At 42.4% G+C, this 18,423-nt stretch overlaps 1 protein-coding gene across 2 annotated transcripts in view; it reads right to left on the reverse strand.

Annotated features, from left to right (window-relative positions):
* Positions 1-18,423, reverse strand: part of SULF1 (sulfatase 1) — a 142,230-nt gene that overhangs the window by 114,751 nt on the left and 9,056 nt on the right. The gene's annotated exons all lie outside the window — the stretch shown is intronic.

Raw genomic sequence — 18,423 nt, forward strand, 5'->3', positions numbered from 1 at the left:
TGGTTTTGGCAAATAAAGCTTATTTTTGTAGAATGAGTTATACAATTTCCCAATAGGTTTTTGGTTTCCTCCTTGAAATCAGTGTGAGCAAATTGCAACAAATAAATGACAATTATTGACAATTTCCACACAGATTTTTTTGCCACAGTCAAAATCTACTAGATCTTGCCGCTACTGTAAATGCCCAGAAATGCTTATAAAATCCAGGTGGAAAATCTGCAATAAATCTGCCCCGAGTAACCATATCCTAACTGTATCAAGGTGAGCACCTGTGTGAATGTTACAGGACCAGGACAGTCTCAGGAAAGTTCTATAAAACTTTTCCTTCGAAAATCAATATACCATAAAATAGTTTATGCCATTGGGGTTAATGCCAAAAGACACACAAAGACAAATTGAATCACACACAGACACCTATAAGGCAGTGCATTTGATTTTACCCGGTGGATTCCAATTCACTAAATACTGAGAACTGCTATTATTCTAGATTTATTTTAATTACACTACAAACAACTGCACTAAACAGCAATAACTGTAAAATAGGTCATCAGTAATTTTTCTTTGCCATTGTTAAAATAAGTTTACCGGGTAGGGAGGGGTTTTTGATATTTTGCTGGGGGATACTAACTAACTAATAATACTAACTAACTAACTAACTAACTAACAAATAATACACTTATTACCCGATCTCCACTGCCACTGTCGTTTCCCCAAGTGTCTGGTCCCCTATGCGGTCCTCCTTAGAGATGAGCGAAGTTACAGTGATTCGATTCATCACAAACTTCTCGGCTCGGCAGTTGCTGACTTTATTCTGCATAAATGAATTCAGCTTTCAGGTGCTCCGGTGGGCTGAAGACTCTCACCTAGGACTGTATCCACCTTTTCCAGCCACCGGAGCACCTGAAAGCTGAACTAATTTATGCAGGAAAAGTCATCAACTGCCAAGCCACGAGGTTAGTGGCAAATCGAATCACTGTAACTTCGTTCATCTCTAGTCCTCTTCTTTATGGTTCCCGTGGCAGGAATTGCATGCTTAGCCAATTACTATGATGAGCAGAGAGTTCCTGCCCATATAAAAACCTGATTGGAACCTTAAAGAGGACCACAGTGGGGACCTGACGCACTAAAAAACGGCAGTAGTGGGGGACATGGCCAGGTAAGTATGCTTCTTTGTTATTTCTCCTGCAGCCCCAAAATCATATTAAAAAGCCTTCCCTCCCTAAAAACTAATTTAAGAAGCTTTGAAAACAACAGAAATTATTATATATATATATATATATATATATATATATATATATATATAAATCAAACTCTACTCATCAAAATCCTTTGCTGCTCCAGTGGCTTCGGATGGTCTTTATTTTATTTTTTGGAGTGACAAAATTAAATTAGGCCGATTTACCGCATTTTCCCAAAAAATTTGGTTCAGTCCGGACTAATTCTCAGCGAATCGCTATTAAAAATGGCTATTTCTGGCCTACAGAAAGCCTCAATAGGGATGTCTACACTTGCTGTAACACGCATATGGAGTGTGCTGGGTTAGTGAAAAAATACTGTTATTCAGTATGACATGCATATCAGAGGAGTCGCTATTAGATTCATTGTCGCAGACCGGCAAAATGACAGAGCCTGGAGATGGCATCAGTATGAAGAGAACATATAGTGGCTGAACGACACAGCATGGAGGTGGCGGCAGCATGAGGAGAATATATATAGGCTAAATGACACAGCCTGGAGTTGGCGACAGCATGAGAAGACCACATAGTAGCTGAATGACACAGCCTGGAGTTGGCGGCAGCATATAGTGGCTGAATGACACAGCCTGGAGGTGGCGGAAGCATGAGGAGACCACATAGTGGCTGAATGACACAACGTAGAGGTGGCGGCAGCATGAGGAGATCACATAGTGGCTGAAAGACACACCTGGAGTTTGCCGCAGCATATAGTAGCTGAATGACACAGCCTGGAGTTTGCGACAGCATGATGAGACCATATAGTGGCTGAACAACACAGTATGGAGGTGGTGGCAGCATGGGGAGACTATATACTGCCTTAATGACACAGCCTGGAGTTTACAGCAGTATGAGGAGACCATATAGTGGCTGAATGATACAGTCTGGAGGTGGCGGAAGCATGAGGGGACCATATAGCCTCAATAGGGGTGTAGAACACTTTGCCTTGTCCTAACACGCATAGGGAGTGTGCTGTGTTAGTGAAATAATATTGTTATTCAGTATGACATGCAGATTACAGGCACCGCTATGAGAATCACTGCCACAGAGCATCTGGATGTGGCAGCAGGGGGACCATATGGCTTCAAAATTAAAGAGAATAAAAATATTTTTTATGTAATTTTTATTTTATTTAATTTGAATTTGAATTATTTTTTTTTGATTACCCATTCTGGTGAGCAGGGCCGCCATCAGGGGGTACAGCCAGTACCCCCTTCTGCACCCACCTGCAGCAGCCCCAACACAGAAGCAAAAGACCGCTGTTAAAACAGCAGTCTCCTGCTTCCACTGGCAGCTGCGACCCAATACTTACTGCCACCTGTCCTCTCCTCCCTGTATGAGGATCTTACAGGCAGCAGCAGCAACAGCACAGTGGAGCACTTGACTGCTGAACATTGCGCTGTGTATGGAATGGCCTTCGATAATGTCATTACCATGTGATCGGTCACATGGGTGGGATGAGCCTGACTGCTGTGCTGGGATAGGGGAATGTATTTATCATGAGAAGGTAACCTATAGTATACACACACTCAACTATATCTGTGTTTTCCAAACAGGGTGCCTCCAGCTGTTACAAAACTTCAACTCCCAGCATACCCGGAGAGCCAACGGCTATCTGGGCATGCTAGGAGTTGTAGTTTTGCAACAGCTGGAGATACGTTGTTTGTAAAACACTGCACTATAAAATTCACAAACACTGCATTTAACACACCCACCACACACACCCTTTTCCCATTTAAAAAATAAATACAATTATTTAAGAATCCAAACATGTGGTATCGCCACGTGCGTAAATGTCCAAACTATTACAATATAACGTTAACTAACCCACACGGTCAATGGCGAAATTGTTAAAAAATACCAAAGTCCACAATTGCTAATTTTAAGTCATTTCATATACCATAAAAGATGAGTAAAAAGCGATTTGGAAAGTCCCATAAAAAACATAAATGGTGCCAGTAAAAAGCGCAAAAGGCAAGCCCTCACACAACCCAGTATTTGGAAACATTCTAGTTATAGGGATCCGAAGAGGATGATTTTAAGTATACTACTTTTTGTAGAAAAAGTTATTTTTAAAAAGTAGTAAAATAAAACAAAGCCTATAAAAATTGGTTATTGTTGTAAAAGTATTGAACTACAGTATAAGGGTGCGTTCCGCTAGCGGAATTCCGCGGTGTGAACTTAACATTAGTGTGAATGGGTCTCCGCGAGACCCGTTCACACGGCGGAATTTCCGCGGTGGACAATTCCGCCACTGAAATTGTTCCGTGCAAAGAAAGAACATGTTCATTCTTTGCGCGGATTCCGCGAGCACTGCACAGCCGTCAATGGTGACGGCTCAGTGCCCCGCGGCCCTAGCAACTCTGGCGGTGGCCGCCAGGCGGAATCTCCGCTCGGGGAATTCAGTGAGCGGAGATTGCGCAGTGTGAACGCACCCTAAAGATGTAAATAAAATGTAATTTTTACTGAAAAGTGCACTGGGAAGAAAAGGAAGCCCCCAAATTTAGCAAAATGGCGTTTTTTTGTTTCACTGTATATTTCATGGTTGCATGAGTGATGTCATTACAGAGTACAATTGGTGGCACAAAAAGCAACAAGCCTCATATGGGTCTGAAGTTTGAAAATTAAAAGTATTATGGCTATAAGAAGGAGAGGAGGAAAAAAAATAGAGTCCTGATGTCCTTAAAGGGGTACTCCAAAGGATAGTAGATAAGATGTCAGATCACCGGGGTCCCGCTGCTGGGAACCCTCAGGATCTCCGCTGCGGCACCCCGCTATCATTACTGCACAGAGCGAGTTTGCTCTGCGCGTTATGATGGGCAATACAGGGACCGGAGCATCATGACGTCACAGCTCCGCCCCTCATGACGTCAAGGCTCGCCCCCTCAATACAAGTCTATGGGAGGGTGCGTGGCGGTCATCATGCCCCCTGCCACAGAATTGCATTAAGGGGGCAGGGCGTGATGTCACGAGGGGTGGAGCCATGATGTCACGCTGCTCCGTCCCCTGTATCGCCCGAACTCTCTTTGTGCAGCAATGATAGTGCGGTGCCCCAGCGGCGATCCCGGGGGTCCCCAGCAGCGGGACCCCGGTGATCTGACATCTTATCCCCTATCCTTTGGATAGGGGATAAGATGTCTAGGGGCGGAGTACCCCTTTAAGGGGGTATTGTTCACACACACATACAATACATTTTACACATACACACACACACACACACACAACTGTATACTTCACACAAGTGGTATAAATATCATTGTCGCAGCAGTCACAATCATGATGTCGCAGGTCCAACGGCCTGAGAGCGTGGAGGCAGAAGCGGAATTTTGCAGTGACGTCACTCCGCACTGCATTCGGCCACTAGGAGGGCGACCCCTAGCGGCTGAATTTCAAATTGCTTTTAAAATGTTTTAAAAGCATTTTTTTTTTAAATAAAAGTATATTAGAGATATGTTGTAGTACTTAAGTACTGCAACATATCAAAAATAATTTTTCATGACAGTGCCCATTTAAAGCTCCACACGTCGGCGCTGCCCTGCACTTTGGTACACACCGACCGCCTCAAGGACTGGCCCACCTTCTGTTCTGCAAAATTGTGCAGGTCTGGTATTGCCTTCTTCGCAAAGAAATGACAGCTTGGCACTCTCCACCTCGGCTCGGCACAAGCCATCAGTTCTCTGAAAGGTGCAGAGTACACTACTTGAAAAGGGAAGGACTGCAGCACCAGCAACTTGGACAAGAGCACCGCTTCTGCGCCGTTGTATGAGTGGGCACATACTGTTGTCTCTTGCATATGGCTTCACCGATGGATTGCTGGTGGAATGACTGACTTGAACTAGGAGGAGCAGTCCGCATTGATTGACTGCTAATGCCACCATCTCTAGGAACCCCTGTTCCACTACCCTCCGGGAAGGTAGGCTGCCGCGAAACAGGGTCTACCCGGGCACATTTGGCTCCAGACTTTCCACTTCTGCCACTATGCTGCCACCTTGATGGCTCAGCTGCTGCCTCACGGGCAACCTGCAACCCTCTTCTCCTGATGATGAAGCCCCTTCTGCACCCGGCTCCCGAGTGTGATCGGCTTCATCATCATCGAGTTGTGTCTGAACGTCACTGATGTCCTCCTCAGGTTCCTCAACAGTGTCTGCTTCAGGAGCCTGAACGCTCGCAACACCGCCTCCCACGCCACTCTCCTCATCACTACTTGCCCGCCTAGCGGAGGAAGTGGCGGATGTCTCCTTCACTTCTTGGCTGGGCAGTAGCTGCTGACTGTCCTCTAGATCATCCTCACTAAAAAGTGAAGCTGAACCAACAGAATAAGATACTTCTGTGGGGGAGGGAAGAGAATAGGACAGAGGCATTGGGAGGACAGGGACTGCTCCCAGGTCATGCCAACTGAGGGTTGTGTCTGAGGAATCCACCAACTGTTGTCTGGGATGTTAGATGTCACTTGTGATGAAGTGGATGACTGTGTTAACCAATCGATGACGGCAGATGGGTTGCTGGTTGAGACACGACCGCTAGCTGATACTAGGAGATCAGGCCTCTTGCTGTGACTCCTGCTGCCACTCATCCCTAGTCTGCTGCAACCTCTGCTTGATGAATTTAGTCCTCTGCCACTCCTCTGTGCACATCCTGGCACTTCTCTGCCTGACACACTTAGTGCATATATGAGGGGAGTTCAATACACTCCACTACGCTTAAAACAGTAGTTGTCTTCAACACCAGCAGGTGTGTACTTTTGCCTGGCCTTTCACAGTACATAGGCCCTTGAGACTTTAACAGGAAAAAAAATTGTACTTAGATGCACATATGTGGTATGCACTTATGGGGGGGGGGGGAATGCGCTCCCCTTTTCTTAAAAAAGTATTTGTGTACAACACCAGCAGTACACACCAGTCATGCAACACACAGTTGCTATGTACTACACCCAAAATTGCACTCTCTTTCTCAATGTCACTCCCTTCCCTATCAGTGCTTCTAGGCAGGATTTGTTCTTGAGCTGAATTGCTGCTGTTCTGTGCAACACACTGTTCTCTGTCCCTCTCTGTAATAGAATGCTGTAATGACTGGGAGGTGAATCGCTGCAGTAAGAATGCTTTTCTGTGCAACACACTGCTCTCTGTCCTTCTGTGCAACAGAACACTGATGTGACTAGGAGGTGAATCGCTGCTGGAAAAAAGCTTTTCTGGCCAACACACAGAGCTGTCTGTCCCTATCTATCTCTCTGCAATGAAAGGCTGAAGTGACTGGCTACAATATGGCGTCCAATTATATAGGGCTGTGACATCACAGGGGTGACTGGCTGCTGATAGGCTGCATGCTGCATGTGATTCTGGGTCATCCCTCCTACCCTTGTTCCTGCCTTCCCAGGATTCCTTGCCCCATGTCCTCATATGTGGATCTGCCATTTTCGATACCCTGGAGCCTGGACCGCACTAAATGAAGTTTAATAAAGAGATTTGCACGATTGAATTGCGCCGATATTCGCATTCGCGGCAAATCTAATTTTTCCTGAAATTCTTAACAAATTTGGATTTGTCAGATTGGATTCACTCAGTGATGGACTGCAACGGTCATGCAGATGTATGGCACACCATTGTTTCAGGAATATAAACAAAGACCAGCAGGAATCGGAGAATCATCGATACTGGGTCGGCAGGGGATATAACAGTTGAGTATAACAGTTTGTGTTTTTATTTTTTATTTATTTTATAACATTTCCTGGTTCCAGTTAAATTTTTTAATGCCTTAAATAAATCACTAGCTGTTTCCTTTCAGCTATTCTGTCCCCATATGACTCTGACTATTTATTACTACAGAGATAAAGTTATACAGTACAAGGCTGTAAACCTGTAATGCATTTCTCTTCAATATTAAAAACAGAATAATAAGTGTAACATTTCTGGACTGGGAGAAAATTAACACCTCAAAGCTTTTGTAATCTCAATGCCAAAAAGCATTTCAATAAGTCACAAGAAATACAGGATCTGTAGATCCGATCTTGTTTGTTTATAATATCTTTATTGTAATCCTGGAGGCTTAAGAAGAGCGAGACGCATTAAAGTTTATGTCACTTCAATCATATTTAAATGAACATTCTAGGCAAAACTGATACCCTGTGTTATACCTAGTGCAGAGCCCACGGGGGTGGAGCATGAGACTAGAAGTTAAGGAACACCAAAGAAAACATGAGTCTTGCCCTGTCCTCTCTGGCCAAACTAAAGCTCCAGACTTTTTTTTTTTTTTTATGATCACTCAATGTTATATTATGTTTTTAGTAATGATTTATTGATTTCACTTAAATTTTGATTTGTTAAAACCTAAAAACCTAACCTGAAAAAAAAAAAAAAAAAATGAAGTAAAGATTTACATTACTTTTGAAAATACAGTAAATAACACAGCTTGTAATACTTCAAATTCTGGAATGTTTCCCTCCAATGATCCATTTGTAATAGTCAACGTGTCTGTGCCCTAGTGATAAACTGTTTTATTAACAAGTTCCCTATGCTGTAAAAAAGGTGTCAGGATTTTAATTATACAAATCTGTTTAGAATGTGACTAGCTCCCTCTCAGGTTAGTGCAGCCAAACTAAACATTTAAGCGATGTTTATAGGTTACACTTAGCAATTTTCCTTGAAAATTTATACCTCCCACATGGATGGGCCAATATACCTTTGCTGTAAATGTTAAGCAAATACGCCTGCAATTTTTACAGTCAACCCAGCCTTGATGTTCTTTGTCCAAGTGTAAAACACATCACATATAGGCACCATTATGTTTTATAATTTAGCTTAGATTTTTTTAAGATCTTAAAGGGGTTTCCATGTTAGTGGCTAAGATGGAATATGTCAAATAAAACAAAAAAAATTTTTTTTTTTACCTGTTAAGTTCCGTACCCTGCTGACCATTCTTTACTTTGCTGATGATGTGTCATATATCCATGTGACTGAATCACTCAATCACTGGCCTCAGTATTGATTCCTACATGTATGGCATTAATATATGAAAGAAAAAACAACAAGAGGTGGCCCCCTAGTGAAGACCACTAACCACGAGTAGCATGATTAAAATAAAGATGGGTTCTTACCCTTAGGTGTTGCGCTCAGGGCACGACACCTACAGTAGCATCTGGAAAGAGACAGGTGGACCGCTGCCACGAGGAACTTCCTCAGTGTGACGTCAGTCGGACCGGTGGAGGTAGATAGGCAGGAGAAAAATGGAAGTACGTTCCTCTTAAGAAAGGCACTGGTCCCCAGGATTTATGACAATTATATCTTTATTTGCAACGCGTTTCGATCCCGGACAGGGCCCTGTCCGGGATCGAAACGTGTTGCAAATAAAGATATATCTGTCATAAATCCTGGGGACCAGCACCTTTCTTAAGAGGAACGTACTTCCATTTTTATCCTGCCTACATGTATGGCATGAGACCACTAAGTCAGTCAATTGATTACATTGGTGACATGGGTGTATGGCACAACATCAATGTAACAGCAAACAAAGCATGGTGTGAACCACCAGTGTGCTGGAGCAACAGGAAAATTACCAGGCCAATGCTGGTTATGTATTTTTATTCTAGTAAGTTCCCTGATGTTAAACATTATAGATTTTTTATGTTCCTAGACAACTCCTTTAAACTTTTGAAGATCTGGTATGAAAAATAATTATATTCATTAATTATATTCAGTAGCAGACACAGTGAACTTACAGAATTATACTGATGTATCTTGATCAATTTAGCATATATTTACAATATACATAATTTAACTACATAACTTTTAAATTGTACATACACTGTAGATTCAGCGCACTACAGCAACAAGAGGAGCACACGGAGTTGCGGACAATACGTAGCAATACAAGCAATTGAAGAACTCCATGTGCCTTTATTTAACCAGTGTGGTTACAAAAGTGGACACACATACAACACTTAGCCAATACCAATGACTTCAGGTATGTCCAGCCCCAAGTAAAATCTTTGCCCGGAATGCGTTGGCATCAGTAAAGTGTCATGTCCTCTCTACCAGTTTACTGTAACCACAGCTGTTCAATAAGGCCAAGTTTTATCTTGGATGCTGGAGTTCTTCATTTACTTACATAATTTTACTTTTTCTACAACTGGCTGCTAATTGTCCGGTTATATGACCCCTATTTACTTCTGTGCAACATTTAATCTGATTGGTCAAAGCCAACACTGAGGTGCCAGCATCTAGCATCTGCTATGGGGCCCAGAGATTGAGGGACCCAGTCAGATGCAAGAACATTGCATTGTGGATACATGGGGCTATTATCCATGCTTTTAAATACTGCTACTTGCTGTGTGACTTGCCTAGTTTCTCATCATTAGGTGGTGAGGACCTATTTCATTTTGTCTAAGGGCTCTATGAACCTTAGGTTATACCACTTAGAACATATAACCATATTCTCTCTATGTACATAATAGTACAGGGTTTACTGATCTCAATGTCCTTTAATTCTATAAAGAGGTCAAAGATCATTGATCTAGCTTACCACCCAAAGGATCATAGACAAGAACCACCCACTGTGCAGAAACTAGACAGAAAGGATTTGGAGACTGAAGAAGTCCTCCCTGTGACGCCTGCCCCTAGGCTTGTCAATCAATCATCTTCACAACTGCCAGGGTGTGTGGCTACTATATTGGCTTCAAATCGTTCCAAAATAAAAAAAATTGCCTAAAAAATAGAATACAACACCTGCCAAAAACTGTATAAAATAAGGCTGTGTGTTCAGTCAGTCTCTTTTCTCTATGCTTTTTTTTTAATTAAGACTTGTCACGACCGTTTTACACACTTGCTAGTAACAGAGGAGCACATGTAAGGAATGCCGAATCCACCATAAATATTTCGCCTGAGTGTTCACCACCTGGAACAGTAAATTATTCTTTGACAATAAGCTGGACGTCCCCAGAGGCAGCGCCATTTAACTGCTTTATTTATTGCATGGGGGGACAATTACTTCATTTCTTTTAAGTTCACACAACAGCTTTACTGTAATTCCTTTAATAAATCTCAAATAAGTGTCTTTTTGTTTTCTTCTCAGACCTTGAGACTGGATTATGTGTTTGGTGGCTACATTAGGGAGAACATGTGGAGAGCACTGTTCCTGGACATTGCTACTTAAAGACAGAATGACTTCACCGTTACATAACACACAAAGCTTTGAATAGTCACATATTGTAATACTGGAAAGTTGGGTGAAAGCAAACAATAGAATTTGTAACTCATGATTCATTCTACTTTCCTGAACAATTATATTATACTTAGGAAATGTAAGAACATAAAAGGTAAACTACTACAGCTCCTTTTGTGAGAAATATTATAGTCTGGAAGCAGAAACACAATGAATTTCAGTTAGATCGAACTTTGCCCTGAAAGCAGGTGTCAGGAAGTTATGCCATTGCCAGAGGAGTCTGACAGCAGCTTACCCTCCCCTTTTATCCACTCAAAAACATGCATGCATGGCAGAGTACGTGAAGCAATTGGTTGAGATAATGGTTGTCCAAATGAGCATTCCACCACCTTAAAGGGGTTGTCCAGGTAAATATATATATATTTATATATACTGTTGTGGGTGGTGTAAAAATAAAAAAGAAATACTCATTTACCCTGATCCTCTGCAGCTGCTGTTCTGACCTCTCCTGGGCCTTGCTCATCACTGCATCTTCACCAACACATCATTGGAACCAGAAAGAAACATTGTCAAGTGGGAAATGCAGCTGTGGGGGATAAGGGTAGGGGAGTATCACTTTTTATATTTTTACATCATCCTCAAGACAATGCATCACTGACACAGTGGACTTCATATCAGAGGACATGAAAATCACAATTGTAGTATATAGATAAAACTTGGATAGATAGATAGATAGTAGGTTTTTCATGATAATACATTTCTGTTACCTTCTTAGTTATGAATACCAAGACTACAATTTTGCACCATCGTTTTTCAATCATTCTGTATGAATAATATTAGATTTTTCAGTCATACAGTACAGTTCTACAATACCATACTGATGGCTGTAGAGGAGTTCATGTTCATCTGGTGATATACAAAGATTGAAAGTGTATATACCGTTTAGTCAGCATTTAAAGTAACATTAAAAAGTGCCTGTAAAAATATGCCTAAAATGTGGATGTCAGGAAAGATCAAATTCTTGTGTCCAACTCAAAGATAAAAGCAAGATACAACTATTATATGCAGTTATTAAATGGGCACTGTCAGATACAAAAAAACTTTTGATATGTTGTAAAGCATAGTAATAAAACAATAGGTTTTGCAATTACTTTCATTAGAAAATTTTTAGTATTTCATACTGAAAAAGCCAGTCAAACAACTGCCCCCCTGCCTGCTTGGACACATACTAGTCCTGCTGTGTCCATGTGTCATCACCTATGTCATGGACACACTTCCTTGATTGACAGCTGTGAGTGCAGGGCTCACAGCTGGAGGAAAAATCCTCCCACTGTCAGCTTGTGTCCCGCTACTGTCAGTGAGGACAAGCTGGGAGTTGTAGTTTTGCTAATGCTAGGGGAGATGTGAGCAGACAGCATACTGAGGGAGAGGGCGGAGACTTGCACCGTGAGGCCACACCCCCTCCCTTTGAGAGGAATTCAGACTGATGAGCTAAATTAAAAGTGTAATAATATAATAAATAAAGGTGCTAGACACATAAAAATTTGATGTACATGGTCAGGATTAGGTACTGAGTGATATAAAAAAAATTATGTTTTTGTTGCATCTGACAGGTACGCTTTAAGTTATATTTGGTCTAGTGTGATTAATTCATACTGTCTCAAACATGTTTGATGAAGGACTTTCATGGCATATCCATAGTTATTTTTTTTATAAGGACATCTTATGTAGCAGATATCTCATATTAGGCATTAGTCTGAAAACCATTATTCGGACGTCTGACTTTAGCCTTATGTAACCAAGTGAATCCAAAACGTCCCTGTCTGGTTTTTGCACATGAACATGGAGCACATCAGTCGGAAAGGGCAGCCGGCCAAGGACTGAAGCGCTTTCCCCCACATACCTGGGTATAACTTACAACTGCAGTAGGTATCAGGAGTGAGAACTGGCGCACTCTAAACTACTGACATGTCTGGACAACACGTCTAAAGCTTTACTGAATGACAAACACTGACGGGATAGTAATCCCAGTTTCGGAGAGTATAATGCTCATAGGGGGAAGATTTGTCAAAACCTGTGTAGAGGAAGAGTGGTGCAGTTGCCCACAGCAACCAATCAGATCGCTTCTTTCATTTTTCAGAGGCCTTTTCAGAAATGAAAGAAGCAAGCTGATTGGTTACTAGGGACAACTCAGCAACTTTTCCTCAAGACAGGTTTTGATAAATCTCCCCCAAAGGAGAAGAAAGCTCACTTTGCACCAGTTGTGAGCATTGTATGATAGCAATATGTCAGTGTCAGGACTTCACACATAAACCAGAAGACACTTTAGTTCATTCCTGTATAATCCGTGTGTTTTAAGTTCTCGCTTTGAATTCCTGACACATAACACACACACACACACCAATACACATAACACACACACACACACACACACCAATACACATAACACACACACACACACACACACACACCAATACACATAACACACACACACACACCAATACACATAACACACACAGACCAATACACATAAGCCCTGGGGAGATGATGTATCCCATAGCGCATTTTATCTTGTACAACCAGGGTTAGAGGCACTTTGTAATCTAATAAAATTCACAAATATGCCTTACAATGAGTAACAAAAAAGTTAAAAATCCCATTCCGAGAGTTATCTCATTGCCAAATTGCCATTGATAAACACCAGCTAAATGGTGATATCTTGCTGTGGGTAACTGCACACTTAGGCTGCTTTCACACTATAAAATTCATCCGTTTCAAAGATCCGTTTGATGTTCCTGAAAACCGGCCATTAAACGGCCGTTACAAAATCCCATACGGACGTTATTTTGTGACGGGAGGATGAACGGAAGAAATGATGCATGCACTATTTCTCCGGTTACTATCTTCCGTCACAAAATAACGTCCGTTATTAATAACGGACTATAACGGGTTAAGACGGATAATGTAAAAATCCCATAGACTTTAATGGGATTTTCTAACGGCCGTATGGGATTTTGTTTCATTGTATGTTGAAGCTCTATGGAAACCTGGTAATTGGTTCTAAAGCCACCAAAATGTCATCCAAAAACAGGAAAAAGTGGAAAAAGTGAGGATGAAATAGTACATGTGTACAGCACACACTGTGTCCCAAAAAAGTGAAATGGAGCCGCCCTCACCTGGTGTCCAAAGGAGCGCTAACCCTGGCACAGGTAAAGAATAATACCGAACATGTAGTACCACCCTGTACTGTATGGAGGCGCTACTGACAGCCAGTCAGTGCATGCGCTTCAGCAATACAGGTGTTTTACCAGTGAAATATGCATTCTGATTGGTCGGTTCTTCCAACCGTTGACACGTTTTGCAGATCTGGAATTTCCGCAGCATTGTAAGTTGAGTATTTCAAGTTACAAAGGTCCAGAAAAGACTATTGTTTGTTAAAATATTGAATCTCAATCTATTTCTCTAAAACTTAAAATGTTGCTTTTACCCCACCTCTACAACAAACAGTGCGATTCAGCTATTCTATAATACAAGACTGGCATCATCATCATCAAGCAATGCCAAGGTCCAATAGACTTGGAAGCCATGGCAATCTGGGTCTGTTCTTTATGCTCATAGGGGGACATTTATCAAAACTTGTGCAAAGGAAAGTTGCCCAGTTGCCCATAGCAACCAATCAGCTCGCTTCTTTCATTTTTAACAAGGCCTCTGCAAAATGAAAGAAGCATTCTGACTGGTTGCTATGAGCAACTGAACAACTTTTAATTTACACAGGTTTGATAAATCTCCCCCATAGAGCAGAGTTTTGGGTTACACACTGTGCACACTTTACTAGCACTCTACTGCCTAAAGACTCCCATACTGTCTACCTTGAACGAGCACTGCTATAGCATAGCCTTTTTTTTAAAGTAAAGGTGATGCAACCAGTGTACTTCCAGCTATAGCAAAACTACAACTCTCAACACCTTCTGCTGTCCGGCCATGCTGGGAGTTGTAGTTTTGCAGTAGCTGGATGGGAAACACTGCTCTAAATAATGGTGGATCTGGTTGCTGAAACACTGGATAGCTTTGGGCAGCTTCACCTTCTTCCTACAGTGGCCACTACTGGAAGAATGAGGTAATGCAAACGAATAGTCATTCATATCATTTGAATACTAAATCAAATGGAATGGTCCTACCTCAATATTGCAAGAAGTGACACTAGTCTAGCTAACACAAAGGCATCCCAAACAGCCCCCCCTCCCCCACCTCTATGACACGCATATCGCCTAGTAGGGCACAATGTACAAGGTACAACCACGTTAAAGGGGTACTCAGGTGGAAAACAAATGTTTTCAAATCAACTGGTGCCAGAAAGTTATACAAATTTTTTTTTAGAAATCTTAGGCCTTCCAGTACTTCGCTGCTGTATGCTCCAGATGAAGTTGTGTAGTTCTTTCCAATCTGACCACGGTGCTCTCTGCTGACACCTCTGTCTGTGTCAGGAACTGTCCAGAGTTGGAGAAAATCCTTATAGCAAACATCTCCTGCTCTGGACAGTTCCTGACATGGACAGAAGTGTCAGCAAAGAGAGCACTGTGCTCAGACTGGAAAGAACTAGAAAACTTCCTTTGTAGTATACAGCAGCTGATAAGTACTGGAAGGATTAAGATTTTTTAGGGTGCACTCCCACAGGGCGTATACGCAGCGTATTTGACGCTGCACAAAATTTATGGCAGAAGCGGGAAATACGCTGCGTATCCCTCGCTCACCATACACACAAGGCTTTCCGGCAGCAGCCCTATGCGTGTAGTGAGTTTTGGAGGCGGGGCCGTGTGCCGGCGTGTCTGTGACGCGCGGCTCCGCCTCCAAAACTCACTGCACACATAGGGCTGCTGCCGGAAAGCCCTGTGTGTATAGAGAGCGAGGAATACGCAGCGTATTTCCCGCTGCTGCCATAAATTTTGCGCAGCATCAAATACGCTGCGTATACGCCCTATGGGAATGCACCCTTAAATAGAAGTAATTTACTAATCTGTTTAACTTTCTGGCACCAGTTGATTTAAAAAAATTATAATTCCACCGGAGTATCCCTTTAACTATGAAAATCCTTCTAAGCATTCCTTAAGTATATCTTACATATATATTCCACCAGAAATGTCTAACATAAGTTTGTAAAATGCAGAGCTCATCATCTTTCTGGCCATACCTTACGTGCTTCTCTAAATTTTGCTGTCATGTGTTACTTTGCTTCTACGTCAATCTCTGCGAAACTGCGGCAAGTTATCTGAAACCGAATCTGTTCTGTCTAAGTAAGATTGACAGAGACTTAAGCGCTAATAATGTGATATCACGAATTGAAATACCAGTCTCCTTGAGACAATGCTCTGCGCATAGCTGGAACGGGAACTCTAGCTTTAAGGTATGGACGGATGTGTGTTCTTTCTATAGGAAAACAACTATATCAAAGACAGCTAAGTAGCCATCTAAGGTAGATGGTAAAGAAAGTAAAGATCTTAAAGGGGTACTCCGGTGAATTTACTTCTTTTTTTTTTTAAATCAACTGGTGCCAGAAAGTTAAACAGATTTGTAAATGACTTCTATTAAAAAATCTTAATCCTTCCTGTACTTATTAGCTGCGGAATACAACACAGAGCTGTCTGCTGATATCATGACCACAGTGCTCTCTGCTGGCATCTCTGTCCATTTTAGGAACTGTCCAGAGTAAAAGGAAATTCCCCTAGCAAACATATGCTGCTCTGGACAGTTCCTAAAATGGACAGAGATGTCAGCAGAGAGCACTGTGGTCATGATGTCAGCAGACAGTTCTGTGTTTCAAATGGAAAAGAATTTCCACTGTAGTATTCAGCAGCTAATAAGTACAGGAAGGATTAAGATTATTTTTTTTTTTTAATAGAAGTAATTTACAGATCTGTTTAACTTTCTGGCACCAGTTGATTTAAAAAATAAAAAAAAGTTTTTCACCGGAGTACCCCTTTAATCCCCTTTACACCATGGAGGGATCTATCTAAGCTTCTATACTACTCATTTCGATTAGAGATGAGCGAACTTACAGTAAATTCGATTCGTCACGAACTTCTCGGCTTGGCAGTTGATGACTTATCCTACGTAAATTAGTTCAGCCTTCAGGTGCTCCGGTGGGCTGGAAAAGGTGGATACATTCCTAGGAAAGAGTCTCCTAGGACTGTATCCACCTTTTCCAGCTCACCGGAGCACCTGAAAGCTGAACTAATTTATGCAGGAAAAGCATCAACTGCCAAGCCGAGAAGTTCATGACGAATTGAATTTACTGTAAGTTCGCTCATCTCTAATTTCGATCAGTGGATCCGGAGTTTCCTGGGGTTTGGGATTTAGCAATGTCGCGGTATCACGATCTACAGCAGTGGTCTCCATCCTGCGGACCTCCGGATGTTGCAAAACTACAACTCCCAGCATGCTGGGAGTTGTAGTTTTGCAACATCTGGAGGTCCGCAGGTGGTATGGGCATGCTGGGAGTTGCAGTTTTGCAACATCTGGAGGTCCGCAGGTGGTCCGGGCATGCTAGGAGTTGTAGTTTTGCAACATCTGGCGGTCCGTAGGTGGTCCGGGTATGCTGGGAGTTGTAGTTTTGCAACATCTGGAGGTCCGCAGGTTGAAGACCACTGATCTACAGGATGATCTTCTGGACCATTGTTTTATTGAAAGTGTAAATATTTGTCTGCAGATGTATCTGGTTTATTTTATTTAATTGACGAAACCGCACACTTTCATGTATCAATCAAAATCATTGATGTTGGCAAGATTCCTAACCTGGCTTTTGTGAGAGAGAACTGAATGGGCTGGAATGTAGGCTTGGACAAGAATTTGAAAGCAGTGAAAGAACCTTAAAGCATGAACAGTGTATGGGAGGAATATGGGATGTATAGTCTATATATACTGTAACTATTTCTAAGTGTATAATAGGAAGGCAGATACTTCATATACCAACGCCATTGTTCACCATATGCAGCCTTTCCACTTGTTTGATGGAGTAATGTCATAATGGTATTGGATCATCACTGGAGCAATGCCAGAGGGTTTTAGCATGTGCCCTTAAAGGGGTACTCCGCCCCTAGACATCTTATCCCCTATCCAAAGGATAGGAAATAAGATGTCTGATCACGGGGGTCCCACTGCTGAGGACCCCCGGGATCTCGGCTGCAGCACCCACCTGTTGCGGCTTCTGGAAACGCTGGAGGCTTTGGCTCCTGACCACGGTGACATGAGATTGTGACGTCACGACTCCGCCCCCGACAGCTGTCACGCCCCCTCCCATAGACTTGCATTGAGGAGGCGGGGCGTGAGGTTACACGGGGCAGAGTCGTGACGTCACGATCTCATGTCACCGTGGTCGTGAGGCATTAGGATGAGAGCCTCCAGCCCTGCCGGAAGCCGCAACAGGTGGGTGCTGCAGCCGAGATCCCGGGGGTTCTCAGCAGCAGGACCCCCGTGATCTGACATCTTATCCCCTATCCTTTCAATAGGGGATGAGATGTCTAGGGGCGGAGTACCCCTTTAAACTCTCTGCATGCTCAGTCTTAACCAAGGCACTGTATTGGTGCAAAAAAAAAAACATAAAAGGGGGCACCAGTCAGGTTGTCCTCATTCCCTAATGGGTAGATGAAATTAAAAGGGGTACCCCTGTTGGAAAAAAAAACATTTTCAAATCAACTAGTGCCAGAAAGTTTTACAAATTTGTAAATTACTTCTATTTAAAAATCTTCCCTTCCAGTACTTATCAGCTGCTGTATACTACAGAGGAAGTTGTATAGTTCTTTCCAGTCTAACCACAGTGCTCTCTGTTGACACCACTGTCTGTGTCAGGAACTGTCCAGAGCAGGAGAGGTTTACTATGGGAATTTGCTTCTATTTTGGACAGTTCCTTGAAACAGACAGAGGTGGCAGCAGAGAGCACTGTGGTAAGACTGGAAAGAACTACACAACTTCCTCTATAGTTTACAGCAGCTGATAAGTACTGGAAGGATTAATTTTTTAAAAATTTTTTTTTTTTTTTTTATAC

This window comes from Hyla sarda, chromosome 5 (assembly GCF_029499605.1).
Source record: "Hyla sarda isolate aHylSar1 chromosome 5, aHylSar1.hap1, whole genome shotgun sequence".
Taxonomy (NCBI): domain Eukaryota; kingdom Metazoa; phylum Chordata; class Amphibia; order Anura; family Hylidae; genus Hyla; species Hyla sarda.